This window comes from Miniopterus schreibersii (assembly GCF_964146895.1).
Source record: "Miniopterus schreibersii genome assembly, chromosome: 10".
Taxonomy (NCBI): domain Eukaryota; kingdom Metazoa; phylum Chordata; class Mammalia; order Chiroptera; family Miniopteridae; genus Miniopterus; species Miniopterus schreibersii.
The window spans coordinates 20,971,963-20,988,305 of NC_138110.1; the positions used below are offsets into that span (position 1 = coordinate 20,971,963).

Below are 16,343 nucleotides of genomic sequence, written 5' to 3' on the forward strand. Positions count from 1 at the left end.
CAGTATTACAAAAGAGGTTTAAATGAAAAGAATTTTTTTGAGCTGGTATCTTATTATTACAGTTGATTATAGTCAAAGCTGCAAATGTTTTTAAAATGGCACTTATCGTTTCTCCAGATAAGACCCCAAAAAAACCAGTAATCTTACTCATTGTATGAGTGGAAATAGAACTCTTTCCTTAGTTGATTTAATTTCTGAAAACAAATTGTATATGAGAATTCAGCTCTACCTGTTTTTCTGGAAATTTCATGGACTTCTGAAAAAATTTTAAGAATCCTTGTAAGAATATTTGGGGATCACCTTATACGTGCAAAAAATGAGCATGAAAGCATCAGAGTTTACCTAGACTTCAGGTTTTATTAGAAGATTCAATTAACACTAGATAAAGTTAAGCCTAAATTGTTTCTTAACTTATTAATAAGTTACTTGAGTTCTACTATGTGAGGTCTCAGTCATGAGAAGTGATATACTCTGAGAAGTAGAAAGGCAAGTTAGGTTTTGCTTTGACAGTTGTTAGAGGCTATTCCATGATTGGAGTATATTGGTTTTCTTGATTCGTTAATACAACAAAGCAGCTCTTTTTGGTTAGTTGACATATAAGAACTAAATGTCTTTCCTAAAATATGTGTGGTACCACAGAAATAAAATTACTTAGCATATTTGTTTAATAATCAATAGGGCAGGCATGGTTAATTATTTTCATGCCTTTGAGTCACCTGTAATCTCTCACCTGGTATTTTCTATGGTCTCAAATTTGTATTTTGACTGAGGTCATGAGGAGAGTATTGGGTTGCTCTGAAACACCTTTTTTCCTTTAATGTACAGTGCTAGTTGATCAGTTGAGTGATTGAGGGTCATGTTCGAAGCCTAAAAAGTACTGAGCCTTTAATAATCAGGCATTATCTTTCATACTGGTCTGTGAATTCAAATGAGAACAAGAGTAACTTTTGTTTCAGTATTAGTAGTACTTTAGCTCATTAACCAACTCCAAGTCCTAAGCTTCCCATACCCAATGCAAATGCTCCATATAATTGCTAATGCTCTCCAGTTTAATAGTAATAGCAGTAACAAGAGTCATGTATGCATAAACGTTCCATGTGGTACTTGAAATGCCTTATTCTTTCATCCAGCAAACAGTGAGCAACTACTGTTTTATCAGGCACTTCTCTCTGCCCTGTGAAGGCCATCAGTGAAGATAAAAATTTCTGCTCTCATGAAGCCTCCATTCTAATGAAGAGAGATGCATAATGGTTGCATGCACCGCTGAATGAATGCAGTGTTAGTCCCATGGGAAATAAAGCAGGATAAGGGAACTGCACAACAGTGTGAACATACTTAGACTGCTGAACTGGTAGAAAAATAGTGAAGATGTAGATATTATGTGTCATTTACTACAATTTTTTTTGTTATTGTTAAAGAATATGAGCACTGGGATCTGAAAAAACTACATTTAACCTTCATGTGACCTTGACCTTATTAACCCCTCTGATCTTTGGTTTTCTCATTTATTAAATAAAAACAATAATACTTCACTGATGGGATTATTGTGAGAATTAATTGAGAGAACGCACAGAAAGCACTCAGTGCGATATTTGGCATATAACAAATGCTATTAAACATCGGTGGCATTGTTGCTACCACTACAGCTTCTACCACTTGAATCATAGGAAAATATGTCCTTTATTCTCCCGTCACTGAAAAGTAAGAAAGGCCAATTAAAAGTCTCTTTTCAGTGCCTGTAGCATAATGGAATAAGTTTACACTGCAAGTTAGACTTGAGTTCACTCTTAATTTTAGCACTTCCTAGGTATGTTACCTTGGTTAGTAAGTATTTAGTTAGTGACCTTAGAGAAGTTATTGTAGCTCTCTGAGCTTTTCCTATATTCTTTCTGGGCAAAATTTATCTGAACATAATAATCTATTTCTGATTTAATTATGGGCTTTAGAACATACTATTAACTGTATCTTTTTCTCAACTTTTGAAATTTTGGCATCCGTCTTTTCTTTTTTATCAATGGAGCCTTATTGCCTTTCTGTTTAGAGGAATGATGGAGTGCTCTGTTGTTGATGATTGTGGCAAATTAAAGGTAACTGGAATAGTGATGCCCAGTGTTAACCTGTTTTTTTTTCAAGTATCATGAAAATCCTATGCCTAAAAGGACTTTTTAGGTATAAGATGCAAATAGACAAAGTATTCCTTTCCCCTATTAGAGATTTAAGTATAAGAAATGAGGTCTGCATCTAACAGAAATGCTCTAGAACTGATCCCGGAAATGTAATGGAAGTGACTACTTAATCTTTTTGAGTTCAATTTCCATATCTGAAAATAAGAACAATAGTCCTCTTATTTATTAGTTACTTATTATTAGCTTTTAAATAAGATTAAATGCAGTAAATACAAAAGTGAAACACAGTAGACATTCAAAATACATGATTTTATTCATGTCATGTTTTGCTGCAGGTATTAAGTATACAGTAATGAATGAACAGACATGGGCCCTGCCCCACCTCAGAGAGCTAGTAGAGGGAAAAAATCATTTAGCAAGCAAATAAATATAAAATTATAAATATGTCTAGGGAAAATAACTGTGACATAATGCAAGAGAATTGTGAGAATTCTAATTTAGATTTTGTAGTGTAGGGAGATGGGATATTTGCTCTGTGATAAAGTGGTATTTAACTGAGACCTGATAGATGAATAAGAGTCAGCTAGAGGAAGAGTAGGGGTAGAGAGTTTTAAACAGTATGTGCAGATGCCCTGAGGCAGGACAGAGCTCTGTTCATTCAGCAAAATGTAAGGAGGCCAAAATGTCTTGGAGGGTAGCATTAAATGAGATTGGAGGTATATAGGTCAGCATCAGGTTATGCCAGGCCTGGTTAGCCATTCATTACAAGGATTTGGGATGTTATTTATATTGTTTGGCATAAAGTCATTGAAGGGTTTTGAACATTGGATGTACCTTTGCTTGAAAAAGTATTATGGAGAAGTGATTTAAAGAGGTAAGAGCTGAGACTTCGAAGCCAATTAAACCAACCTGGTGAGAGATGACAGTGGCTTGGACTGCAGAGAAATGGAAATGGAAATGGAAATGTAGGTGTCATCAACCTGAATAAGATATTCAGAGTCATGGCAGATAGTGAGAGCGCAATGAGAAATGGCATGAGAGGGATAGAAAAATCAGTCCAGAGCTCTGAGGGGCCTCCAACTTTCAAAAGTTGGGTAGAAGAGGAAATGCTTATAACAGGGGGATTGAGGATACTCTAAGTACGTGGTGTCAGATGGGCATGTCTTAAAGAGGAAGAAATGCTAAACCAACTATGGATTGAAGATTGTGGATGAGAGGAGCATTAAAACATATCCACTAGTTTTGGCTAAACAGAACTGGTATCTGCACATGTAAAAGTGGGATTTATTTTGAATAATATAAACTGACAGGTAGGTAGATTAGGGATTAGATTTTTTTAAATTGAACTTTGAGATAGTATGAAATGATAGTTCTCAATCTCCTATTTAGCCTTTCATACCTTCAACTATGTCTATACCCCTGTTCCTATTTCTTAGCATACTGAGTTTTATAAGTTCTTGTGTGGGCTAATGAGTGAAGCTTGTTTAATCCTACTCAGCCATAAGAAAGGATGAGATACCACCATTTGCAACAACATGAATAGACCTTGAGAATATTATAGTAAGTGAAATAAGTCAGAAAAAGCTAAGAATCATATGATTTCATTCACATGTGATATAAAACTGAAACTCATGGACACAAACAGCAGTGTGGTTGCCAGAGGGAAGGGGGTGGGGGAGAAGGGGATCCTAATATACAGTGGCAGGAGATTTGACTTTGGGTGGTGGGCACACAGTGCAATATACAGATCTTGTAACATAGAAACCCACACCTGAAAGCTATATGATCATATTAACCAAATATCACCCCAATAAATTTAATTTAAAAATTTTAATGCAAGTTTTATATCATACCTTAATTAATAATAATTCATAATAGTAAACCTCATAGCTAAATTTCTGATTAATTTTCTTGAAATCAATTTGTATATCAGATTCTAAATTAAGTTATGCTTAATAAACCAAATGAAAAGTAGTAAAGTCAAAGTGTATTTGGACAACTCAGGTTATAGGAAACTCCAAATTGCTTCATCATAGCACTGGAATTGTTTCTGTGAAATTGCATGTTATACTTAAGTGTCTCTTACATTATATAATAAGCTTTGAACTCACCATCCCATCCATGGTTCAAAGGAAGTACTCCGTGAAAGCATGTATAATATATTTTTGCATGTTTGTCATTTTCCTTTCAAAAAATATAGAGGAAGAGGTTTTGAGAACTGAGTACAAATGAGGAAAATGAGTGCTGTGTAACAAAGGATGACTCTGTGTGTGTGCGTGTGTGTGTGTAGCTTTGGTAAAAGCTTTAGATTGTTTTTTTCTTTTCAATTTTTCATCCTACTGTCCTTACTATTATATTACTTATGTAGATCCTTCTTTCCATTGAGTTCAAAGCACTTACAATCATCAAGTCATTTATTTCTTGGATTTATTGAATGGGTACCCATTGTTCAAAATCCTGTGGGCGTCAGTACAAAGTTATAAAAGCACACAAATTAAATGTAATAACACAGGAGCAAGGGAGAAAGCCAGCAGGATCACTGCTGTGCCTATTGGGAATGCCAGACTCTTATAAAGAAAGGAAAGAAAACAAAAGAGAAAAGGAAAATGAATAAAATAACCACCTACGTTCGTCATATTCTGAGAGGTACAAAATAAATTTGTCAGTCAAAGAGAATGACCACAGGGTTCAGTTAAGAGAGGCCTAACTGAATTTAGAAGGTGCTCTGGAAAATGCTCCAACTCAGAGCCTCAGATTTTACTCTCATAACAAAGCATGAGAAGTTATTGCACGCTCTCCCATATTTTAGCAGATGAGCTATTCAGATGCAAGGGGATTTGGTTAACTGCCACTGTCTTAAAGCGGTGTCACAAAACTGGAATAATCGTCTTATTCTCAGTTCCCAGTTAAGTCTTGGTTTCATTTCTTTTAGCATTTTAGCTCAGACATATATTTCATTTTTGTTGTCTCCTTCATATGGTGGTTTAAAAAATGGATATTTTCACAGTTTTTAGTAAATTAGAAAAACTTAAGCTGATTCTAAAATTAATTTAGAGAAAAAGCCTCATTTTTTGAGGAGAAGTCAATAGATAATTGAAAATTGTAAAATTAAAAATTGAACAATATTAGCACTCTGGCCGGCGCTGCACAGTGGTTAGAGCATTGGCCCTCATACCGAAGGGTTGAGGGTTCGATTCCCAGTCAAGGGCGCATGCCTGGGTTTCAGTTTCAGTCCCCAGCCTCTCTTTGGGTGCATGCAGGAGGCAACCAATCCATGTGTCTCTCTCACATTGATTTTTTACCCTCTCTCCCCCCACCTGCCACTCTCTCTAAAAATCAATGGAAAAAATATCCTCTGGTGAGGATTACCCCCCCCCAAAAAAAAAAAAATACTAGGACACATTATTTCAGAATAAGACGACAGATGTAGGAAGAAATAGCCAAAGTGGTCCAGAATATTTGTCTCTGGGCAGTGGGAGTTAGGGGGAAAGGAAAGGATTGGTCCAGAGGGCTGCTTTTTTTTTGTTTTAAATTCTTGACTTTTAAATTACCCTCCTTTGTTACTTTGATAAAATTAAAACAAAAGTTTAGGGAAAAGAAAAATAACAGGAAACCTTATGTATAATAAATATTTGGAATCATTTTCAAAAATGAGTTTAACATATTGTCCTCTGAGTCTTAGCCTGTAAAGTAAGGGGCTCATTGGCACCCTCACTCTATTAAGCATAATCTGATTTTTGGTAATTCAAGAGAGATTGGCTAAAACTGCTAATAAATTATGCATTCCACAATTAGGCATTTTCTTGTGATATTTTTCCTTATTTTATTAGGAGTCTGTAATGACACTGATGGAAACCCTTGAAAGCATTGTCATTTGAAGTCTTCAGGGGTCTACTTCCTGTGCTGCTTTAGTCACATCTCAGTCTAAGTTACATTTACTTACCCTCCATGTTCTCCCTTTCCTTTGCCTTCATAGCATTTCCCACAATTGACATTCTCGCCCATTGGGCTCTGAACTTCACCTAGGCAGGGATTATGTCTATTGGCCACTGCTTTAATCCAGCGCCTAGTCCAGTGCTTTTTCATAACACCAGTCATTCAGTATTTGACATGACAAATTTCATCTGGGATGTTGTGTTGGCTAATGGTAGCTGTTGGGAGGATAGCGTCTAATAGCCTGGTAACCTGAAGGAGTTTAAAAAAACTTCCCCAGCCCAGCTGGGCGTGGCTCAGCAGTTGAGCCTCGACCTAGGATCCAGGCGATGAGGTTTCTTTTCCCGGTCAGGGCATATGCCTGGGTTGCGGGCTCGATCAGTGACTCTCTCATCATTGATGTTTCTATCTCTCTCTCTCTCTCTCTCTCTCTCTCTCTCTCTCTCTCTCTCTCTCTCTCTCTCTCTCTCTCCCTCCCTCTCTCTCCCCTTTCCTCTCTCTGAAATCAATAAAGATGTATTAAAAAAATAAAAAAGTAAAAAAAATAAAAAACTTCCCCAGCTCCTTGGAGTATATTGAACCAGACCTACCACGGCCACTAAATTACAGGGAGCACGGAATTCTGGGCGGTGTTCTGTATTTTTGCTGTTACCAAAGCTCTTGGGAGGTGTAAGGAGTATTCCGAGAGCAACTGTTTGGAGATCTTTTGTGAAAGGCCTTTTGTAGCTAGTGTTTTTGTTTGTTTGCACAGTTAATACATTTTTAGTTTCTCCCTCTGTGTCTTTATTTGTCTGTCTTTCAGTTTTTGTATTTTTTTCTCAACATGTCTGATTCCTCCTCCAGTTTACTCAGATTTTATTGACATAAAGTTGAAGTCATTAAGAAGGTTATAATCATTCTTTTATTTGGCTTGTTGGCATACCAAAGAGTTAGAGTTAACAATGACTGTTGAATAATAACCAGTAAATTAGTTTAAATAATGTCACAACATGTTTCCTAAATATAAATCAAACACATACAAGGAAAAAACTGCTTCCTAAAAGAGGCATTTTTATTAAAGCAACTATAGTCTGCCCTCCATATCCGTGGGTTTCACATCCACGGATACAACCACCCTCAGGTGGAAACTATTCCGGGGGGGGGGGGGTACAGTTATGTTGTTGACCTGTGCTATGTAAAGAGGCCTGCAGTGGCTGGTTGAGTTTATACTGAACATGCACAGACTTTTTTTCATTGTCATTATTTCCTAAACAATACAGGGTAACAACTATATATATATGTAGTTATACATATATATATATATATATATATATATATATATATACACACACACACACACACACACACACACACATATATATATATAGACACATATATATATATAGCATTAAATTTTATTAGGTATTTTAAGTAATCTAGAGATAATTTAAAGTATGTGAGAAGATGTATGTAGGTTAATTGCAAATACTGCCTCATTTTATATAAGGGAGCTGAGCACCCACAGATTTTGATATCCTGGGTTGGGGGGATCCTGGAACCAATCTCTCGCGGATACCGAGGGATGACTATACATTGCTGAACTTGATTTTATACTGCCATTTGTTGTGGTTGTTCTTCGGATATTTAAGAATTCTTGTTTACCTGACTCCCAGTGTGATCTTTTGATAAAACCAAGTGATTTTTCAGGAAAGTTTTCACTGGTCATTGGTTTTATTGATGAAATGAGGTAAATATTTTTCTGTAATTGCTGCTGTGCACAATTAGATCCTTGCCAAAGTTAAGGGAATAGTGTTCATTACAAAAAAACTTTCTGTTGCACCTCCCATCCGTGATTTACATGTGGTACCTGTACAGTCTGTCCCACTTGAGCTGGTCAATGTCTAATAACATCTCTGACTTTGGATGGTAAGGAAACCATGGTTTTTCCTTTAACTAAAGAAAAACCAAAACTGCCTGTCTCTTACAGGACAGATGACCAAAGAGAATTATCATTAAATTGCCACGTAATAGCCTGTATCTTGTAGAAAAAGCTGCATCTTCATTATACAGGGTGTCCCAGAAAAATGTATACACACTGTAATAGCTGATAGCTCAGTTTTGAAAATGAAATGTATTTCAATAAACTCTGCCTTTATAATTATTCAAAGTGTGTGTATACGTTTTTGGGGGACACTCTATATTACTTTCTTATACTATCACTTTTATGAAAAGGCTGCCAAGTGAATTTTAGCTTTGTTGCCATTGATGCTAGTGCTTGAAAGTTTACTCGTTACAATGTATGCATTACCCTAAATGTGTTTTGCTTCTTTTCATATCTTTCTTGTAACAAAATCTTTTCCTTATTCCCAAATTGATATAAGTGAACTAAAGAATGCAGAAGAAGAAAAGAAAGGTGGGACTCTGTCCTTCTTGCCCACTAGATTTTGATTAAGAGATTCCTTTAATATTTTTTTTCCTATATTTCTCTGTTAATGTCAACTTTTTCTTTGCCTTAAGAGAAGAATTTTGTTCATGCTACATTAGGGTTTTTCTACCCTCTTTTATCTTTTACATATTGATAGTTGTTTCTACAAACTTTTGTTCAGAAAAAATTATCCACAAAATAAAATTAGGCATCTTTTTCTTCCAAGGAAATTGGCACCATATAGCAAAATTGACAGGTAGCCCCAACTCATGACTTAATTGATTGCTAGACTGTGATTCTAAGGTGAACCATTTTAAGTCAGACCCCTATAAATGTTACACATGTTAAGTTCCATTCTCCAAAACTACTTTCATATAGAAACACAAAAAGAGATTATAATGAATGAACATTTTTTATTTTACTACCCTGTATCACAAACAATAGCAAGAAAGAAATTGGGTTATTTATTGTTTTGGGGTGTGTTTGAGGCTTTTGAATAAGTTCAATGACATTTACACTGAAGGCATCTCATTTAGTACCTTTTGCTGTAAATAAGCATCTTCATTACTCTAAGGACCTTCAAACTGCTTTTAAAATTAGTTTCTGCCACAAGGAATAAATTGCAAATTTAATACAGGATTGCTTCTCAAAGTTTTGGAATCATCATTGCTGGGTGATAGACAGTTTCCATGGCAACTTCAAGTGATCCCTTGCTCTAATTGTAGTTGCAGACTGAGTCACCCTCATTGCCGTTGACCTTGACTGAATCATAAGCATTGGCTGTTTGGGGACAAAATGTAGACATTGGTCTTAGTCATTAAGCAACCATAAATACAACTTTTGGTAATTACCTGAAATATGATTATACTGCAGTGGGTTTCAAATCAACTGTCTTTAGTCAAAGGTCACATATATTTCAGCATTAGACTTGGAATATTTTTTAACATTGTATTTCCTAAGGAGTTAGCTATTTTAGTGTAACAATAGCATTTAGGTTCTCAAAGATCTTAGATTCACAGTTAGCTCAGTGCATTTCATTGTAATGCACACAAATATTCTAAAACTCGAATTTCAATGTCATGGAAGCACTTCTCTTTAAAGGGATATAAAAATTCATATCAGAAAACATTATAGTTGTTTGATTAGTGCCCGTAGAGCTAATCTACCTTCCAAGTACATCAATATCTAATAGGAAACTTTCATTCAGTATTACTATTGCTTTTACTAGTAAGAGCAACCATTTCTTGAGCTGCTACTGCATGTTAGGCATTGGGGTAGGTGTTTTATATATTCATTTTTTTGTTTCCACTCTACTGTAACAGTTTGCTGATAAAGAAATCAAGGTTTAGAATCTTGCCCGAGATCACATGGCAGTAAATAGTAGAACAGGATTCAAAGGCCAGTCAGATTGTAGCAGCAGACTGAGTCACCCTCATTGCCCTTGACCTTGATTGAATCAAGGTCAGAGCTTGAGCTGTTAGCTGGTATGCCACAGAATTCCTCTTCTATACTCTGGCCAATTTTCTGTAAAGCCAGGGAGTCTTTAATATACATAATAATTGCTCCTGAATTGAATCCATGAAAGTCATTTTTGATATATAGATTGAGGTTCAGCATCCCTCAATTATATTTGCAATATTTCCAAGTAAAAATAACAAGTTTTTGCTCCCTTTTAAAAATGTTAAATTTCTTACATATCTTGAAAATGTTTTTGAGAAATGTCTGCCTTACAGATTTAGACAGGATGTTATAACTCCAAGGTGAAATACAGGGTAAGAACTGCTGCTATTTTCCATCCTTGGTACCTGTTCTCAATGCTTAGAACAACACCACATATCATAATGTTGGCCCTCAGTTGCTGTTACCTGGTGAAGACTGGTAGAAAAGAGCTTGAATTCAAGTGAGTGCAAACTCCAGTGTAGCTGGGACTCCACCTCTCCAGACCAACACATTAGACCACACTTAGCCTTTAAGAATCATTGAAATTTTAGCTGATTCCTTCTTCTCCACTTCTGTGGAAACCACCTCTTCCCCCTGTGCTCTGCCAGAAGTGAGGGAGTGCTTGTGTTCCTTCTCTCCTTAGAGGGAGAGACTTGTCCTCTTGGGACTTCATTTTACTTAATTGCCTTGCAGAATTATCATCATCATTCTCTGATGAATTTAAGACGACTTACTAAATTATCTGACTTCTCCGGATTGTTAGAGCAGGAGAGGCATTCTTTGCAGCTTTCCACATCCTAAGCACTCTGGGTCCCTTGCAGAGCTTCCCTGCAAAGAGCCCTTTTATTTTACATTTGTAGGAACTAAGCCCCAGAAGTTGACTTGTCCAGCCCATGGCAAAACTGGAACTAGAACCCAATCTAGGGCATCTGCCTACTGATTTGCAGCTACCTCTGTTTTTCCTTTTTTTTTTTTTTCCAATTTAAATTTCAGGGCTATAGATTCCCTATATATGACTCTTTACTGCCCTTCTTAGTACCACTGACTCCTTTTCCCAAGGAAGAATGAAAGAAGGACAGCAAGCATGACAGGCCTCTGCTGTGAAGCCCATGACATACAAATTTAGAGAGATTATTTCCCTTCCTTGCATACCGTATCAAAGATAATGAACAGGCATTGGAAACAATGAGTTATAGAAGAGCCAGGAGGTTCCTTGGTTTAGAGAAGGATTGTTTTCAAACTTAGCCTTATACATTTTTATTCTCAAAGCTTGTTGGTTTTTTTTCCTTCTAAACTAACAATGACTATTTAAGGTGCTGGGGTAATCTAAAGTAAATTCCGGATTTCACTGAAGTTTGAAGTCACCCTAAGGATTTTTCTACATTAATCACATTTTTGGTTACTCTAACAAAATGTGCTTTCTAAATTCAGTATTTGCTACATTCTTAATGGAAACTAAGATGAGTATAGGAGGGAATTTTTTAAATCTCATAAGCACTTGTTTTTGCAAATAAAAAACTGCAACTCGGGTTGAATGACTTACCAAAGGTCATACAGCTAGTGATTGGCAGAGCTGGGACTAAAACTGGGATCTTGTATCTCAGGTTGGGAGGAGGGGAGGCACTCAGTAGACTCTCAAAGCCATTTTTAAAAAAAAAGATACATCTTTCTAGATAATTATTTTACTCAGATATTACTTTTTTATAGGGTGGAAGGATATTTCTTTTTATAATAGAACACTAATGTGTTTTGAAGAAGAATGGAAATCAACACTAATTCTTAAGGCAAAACATTAAATTTTGGAGCACTCCAAGCTCAGGTGTATGCCTACTTTCTTCTGCTTGTAGGAGGGGCCTGGGGAAATGGGAGAAGCTCTCTTCTGCACCCCACCTTCTGCCCAATGTGAGCAGCCTGCTAAGGTAATATGACTGTTGGGGGCTGCAACTTAGTTGGATTTCAATGAGAACATTCCTCTTTTGTGAGTTCTCTGGCTATTTTCCAAGTATGGAAAAACATGTAAAGTTAGCCAATGACCCCTAGCAGCCACCCTTATCTTGCCTTCCTGCCACCAGTAATCGTGTTTTAAATAACAGACTTCCCAGGGTTCTAGTTTAGGCTTGTGGGCTACATTCAAGCCCTGTCCAAGGAATGAAGAAAAAGAGGACATCGTTTTACATTCCCACACGAGAACGCTGGTGCCATAACTGCCTGCTGCTCTCCTCCTCTTTCCCCCCGAACTATTAGGGTTACACATTGTCTCATCTGGTCACAGGACTTATTCTCCAGCTGTGATTTTGCATGTAATATAAAGCTAGTTCTTGCTATAAGAAGCTCGATATGTTGGGACAAATCCAGTTCTGGCTAGAAATAACATGGTTACAAAGCTTTTCAGTGTGTGTGCCAGTGAATTAACAACATAAAGATAACAAGGGTCTATCACCAAATGATTGGATTTGAAGGCCATTTGCACATTAACTTTAAAAAGAGACTGGCCTGTGCATTTCCTCCCCCTGCTTCCCACTTTGGCAGTGTCCCATTAATTTTGTTGAAGGTTTTATTTTCTGCTGAAAATGCAGGAAATTTAGACAACTCTTTTGGAATCCCCCCAAAACTAATACAAACAAGATACATATGCTTCTCTTAAGGAAACTAAAAATAAATGATTTGAAACTATTTAACTGTATAAATTCCCTCTTAAAAGGGAAAAGGAAGTTTATATAATGAGGCAGCCATGAGTGCTGTTGACAGGGTAAGATAGTCCCACAACTGCCAACTTGTCCCTTTGACATGAAATCACTACTTAGCACAGAAGTTGTTCGGTGTTCATTACCAACATGTACGAAAACCACCAGAAACAACTGAAAACAGGACCATTTTCTCAGGGTCCTTGTCTTTACATTTGAGATTTTCTGCAATAAAGTAAGTTGCTTTTTTTTTTGCTTTTTTTTTGAGAAGTCTGTTTGATCTGGGATCCATTCTTGGAGTGGAGGCTGTGTACTAAAAATACAATACCATGAATGAAAAGGGCGCAATATTCTGCACCTTTTTGCTGTTCTACCAATGAGCCATCAGATTTTACTTCTGACAGCTAATTTTGACATAGTAGAGGAAGTATAGTTTTTAAAAGCATGTCTTTTTATAAAACCTTATATTATTCCATAAATGTAAGTCAATTTTCCTATACATTGACCTCTATAGCACCTGTTTGTTTGTGGTTTTTTGCTCCTTTGTTTATTTATTTATTTTTAAATATACCTTTATTGATTTCAGAGAGAGGAAAGGAGAGGGAGAAGGAGAGACAGAAACATCAATGATGAGAGAGTCATTGATCGGCTGCCTCTTGCATGTCCCCCACTGGAGATCAAGCCCGCAACCCAGGCATGTGCCCTGACCGGGAATCGAACCCCGATTGCCTGGATCCTAGGTCGATGCTCAACCTCTGAGCCACGCCCGGCTGGGCGCTCCTTTGTTTTTTTAAAGGACCAGTTTTGTAAATTAATCCAAGTGGAATTTGGGACTTATATTTAAAACTAAGAAATGTGATTTCTAAGTTTTTTGCAGTTATAATAATTGAATAATTTATCAACTTTGGAAAGGCATTTATCTTCTCTTTTTTTGTAATGTCTAAAATTAAAATGATTTTTTCTCCTTTAAAGTACTTTAATGTATTTGTTTTTATATCTTAAAAAACACACAGTACTTACCATCATACACTATTTTAAGGGCTTTACAAATGCTACCTCATTGAATCTTCATAGAAAATAATCCAATAGCAACCTTCCTTAAGTACCGTTTGAAATGCTGACACCCAAGTAGTGATTAGATTAGATTAGATTAGATTAGATACCTTTTAGGTCTGTTTAAATACTGAGATTTTGATGACTTTGTAATTTTAAACAAACTCTAATCAAATTCATGGTAATTTTTCATCTTTTTTACAAGTGGTGATTATTACCCAATAATACTTTTTAACATAGCCCTAGCTGGTTTGGCTCTGTAGTTAGAGCATCAATCCTCGGACTGAAAGATCCCGGTTTTGATTCTGGCCAAGGGCACGTACCTCGGTTGCAGGCTCAATCCCAGGCCCTAGTCGGGGCACGTGCAGGAGGCAACCAATCGATGTGTCTCTCTCACATCAATGTTTCTCTCTCTCTTTCTCATTCTCCCTTCCACTCTCTCTGAAAAGCAATGGAAAAAATATCCTCAAGTGAGGATTAAAACAATTTAAAAAAAAAAAAAAAGAAAAGAAAGGAAACAGCCCCGGCCATGTGTGGCTCAGCGGTTGAGCATTGACTTAAGATCTAGGAGATCGAGGTTCAGTTCCTGGTCCCAGGAGTGTAGGAGGTAGCTGATCAATAATGACTCATTATTGATGTTTCTATCTCTCTCTCTCCCTTCCTCTCTCTGAAATCAATAAAGATATATTTTTAAAAAGAAAAGAAAAGAAACATAAAGGATTTCATTTGTTTATTGCCATGCATAGTAGAATCTAATCATGGTAGCAACTTGAAAATTCAGGTAATTTCTAAATTATAATTATTGGCATAGTTTGCCTTGGAAATTAGAATTGGCCAAAAGTTTGATACTTTATTTCTAGTAAATCAAAATCTCCTGGTACATAATTAACCCCTCCGGCCCATCATTATTTCATGACCTGCTTGGTGCCTTGAAGCTGCGTTTGATCTCCCAACACAAATGGAAGGATCCACAAGAGCACGGTTACTAGGAAACAACTTACGCAGTGGAATGCTAGCTGTTCCTTCAAGGATGATTAAAGTAGTGGTTAGCAGAGAACTGCTGCCACTTGAAAATGGAAATGAATTAGTTGCTAGGATTATAAATATCCATTTATGTACTTGTGGATTTTAATGGCTGTAACTAAATATACAGAATTACATCTGTGATCAACAGTCAAAATGGTGAGCGTTTATCTAACAAAACATGAATAGTGTGATAAGGCTTTAAATTGAATTATATTGAGGGACAGTTGACGTTGCTGGTGGGTTGAGGAGAAGGTGATAGCTGTGACAGTGGCATAGAACAAAGCCCAATAAGTAGGAGTGCTAAGGTGTCAGAATTATTCTAAGCTGTAACAAAGAAAGAATGAACCAGGAGCCTTCTATGTTTCAGAATAAGTTGGTTGGCCACTTGGAATGAATGTTGTAGAAGGGATTCTAACATTTAAGGGGGTATTGGGAGTTTCTTCCATAACTTCTGAGTATGTTTTATGATTTTATAATTCTTTGATCAAATTCTAAGCTTCTAACTAGATAGATAATAACGAATTGCTCAGTATTAAGCTGAACAGTTGCTGAATTGAATGAAATAATTGATGTAGAAATTCTTGGTACAGTTTTTTTGGATATAATAAAACCAATTAATGTAGATACCTGAATTCAAGGAAACCTCATTTTATTTCTCAATAAATAATCCCCATGAAAGTATTTGTGGGAATACCTGTGACTGACACCCTGCAGGTGCAAACTGGTAGGGCTGCTACATTGTGTACAAGCCACATCCAGTAGGACTCACTGTTGTTAAATATTTTTACCTGCTAGTTGTTTAATTTTGTCCCTGGATGTAACCAGGAAGGAAATTGACCTTGTCTCATAAACAGGGTAGTAGTTGGGCTCTACTATCTTAATTTAAGCTGATTTTTAATTACCAAATTATGTTTAATTTCTCATTCTTGTTTTCCTAATAGTTTTGCAACATTAAAATACATAAGATGCTTTCTAACATGACAATCCAACAAAATAGGATGTTACATAAAATGTCTTTGCTTTAACTTCTCACACATTTTCAGTTGATTTGAATAATGCAAGAAACTTTATGTTCTTATCATTTAATTTATAAATCTGCAGCTCAAAATAATCTGTAAAAGATAGCATTAAAAATGAAACATACAAGAAATAAAATACCCAGTAACTCCTTTAAATATAAGAGGGGTAGTGTAACTCTTAAAGAGCCTTCAGTCAGATTGTCTGATGCAAAGTTGAAACTAATGTGGAATATGCTTTTTGATGTAAAGTTTCCAGTTTATACTTTATCTGACTTGGGACTTAATAATAAATGGTCAGTAGTTTAGTTTGGGTTTAAATGAACAGTCACCTATTTGGGGGTTGGGTATATTACCCTGTTTGTTTCAGCAGATTACTCATTAAAACATTGAGGATAAATTACCAATGTGTTTAAAAGCAGAAATTATAAGCTATCAACAGGTAATTTATTTTTGAAATGTAAATTTAATATATTAGGACTTATACTTAACATAAATGGGTATGAAATATTTTAGGAACATAAATTCTGCAGAAAGCTAATGTTTTGACTTGGAATCATAATATCACATTGACTTGCTCTTAAATGAATTTGAGAGAGAATTCTGAAACTTGAAGTCTCTTCTTTCTCTTCTTCTTAACTTAGACTAATTCAAATACCAA

The 16,343-nt window shown here is 36.1% G+C and overlaps 1 protein-coding gene across 6 annotated transcripts in view; it reads left to right on the forward strand.

The window, feature by feature from the left end:
- Positions 1-16,343, forward strand: part of DYM (dymeclin) — a 277,415-nt gene that overhangs the window by 207,800 nt on the left and 53,272 nt on the right. The window lies entirely within an intron of this gene.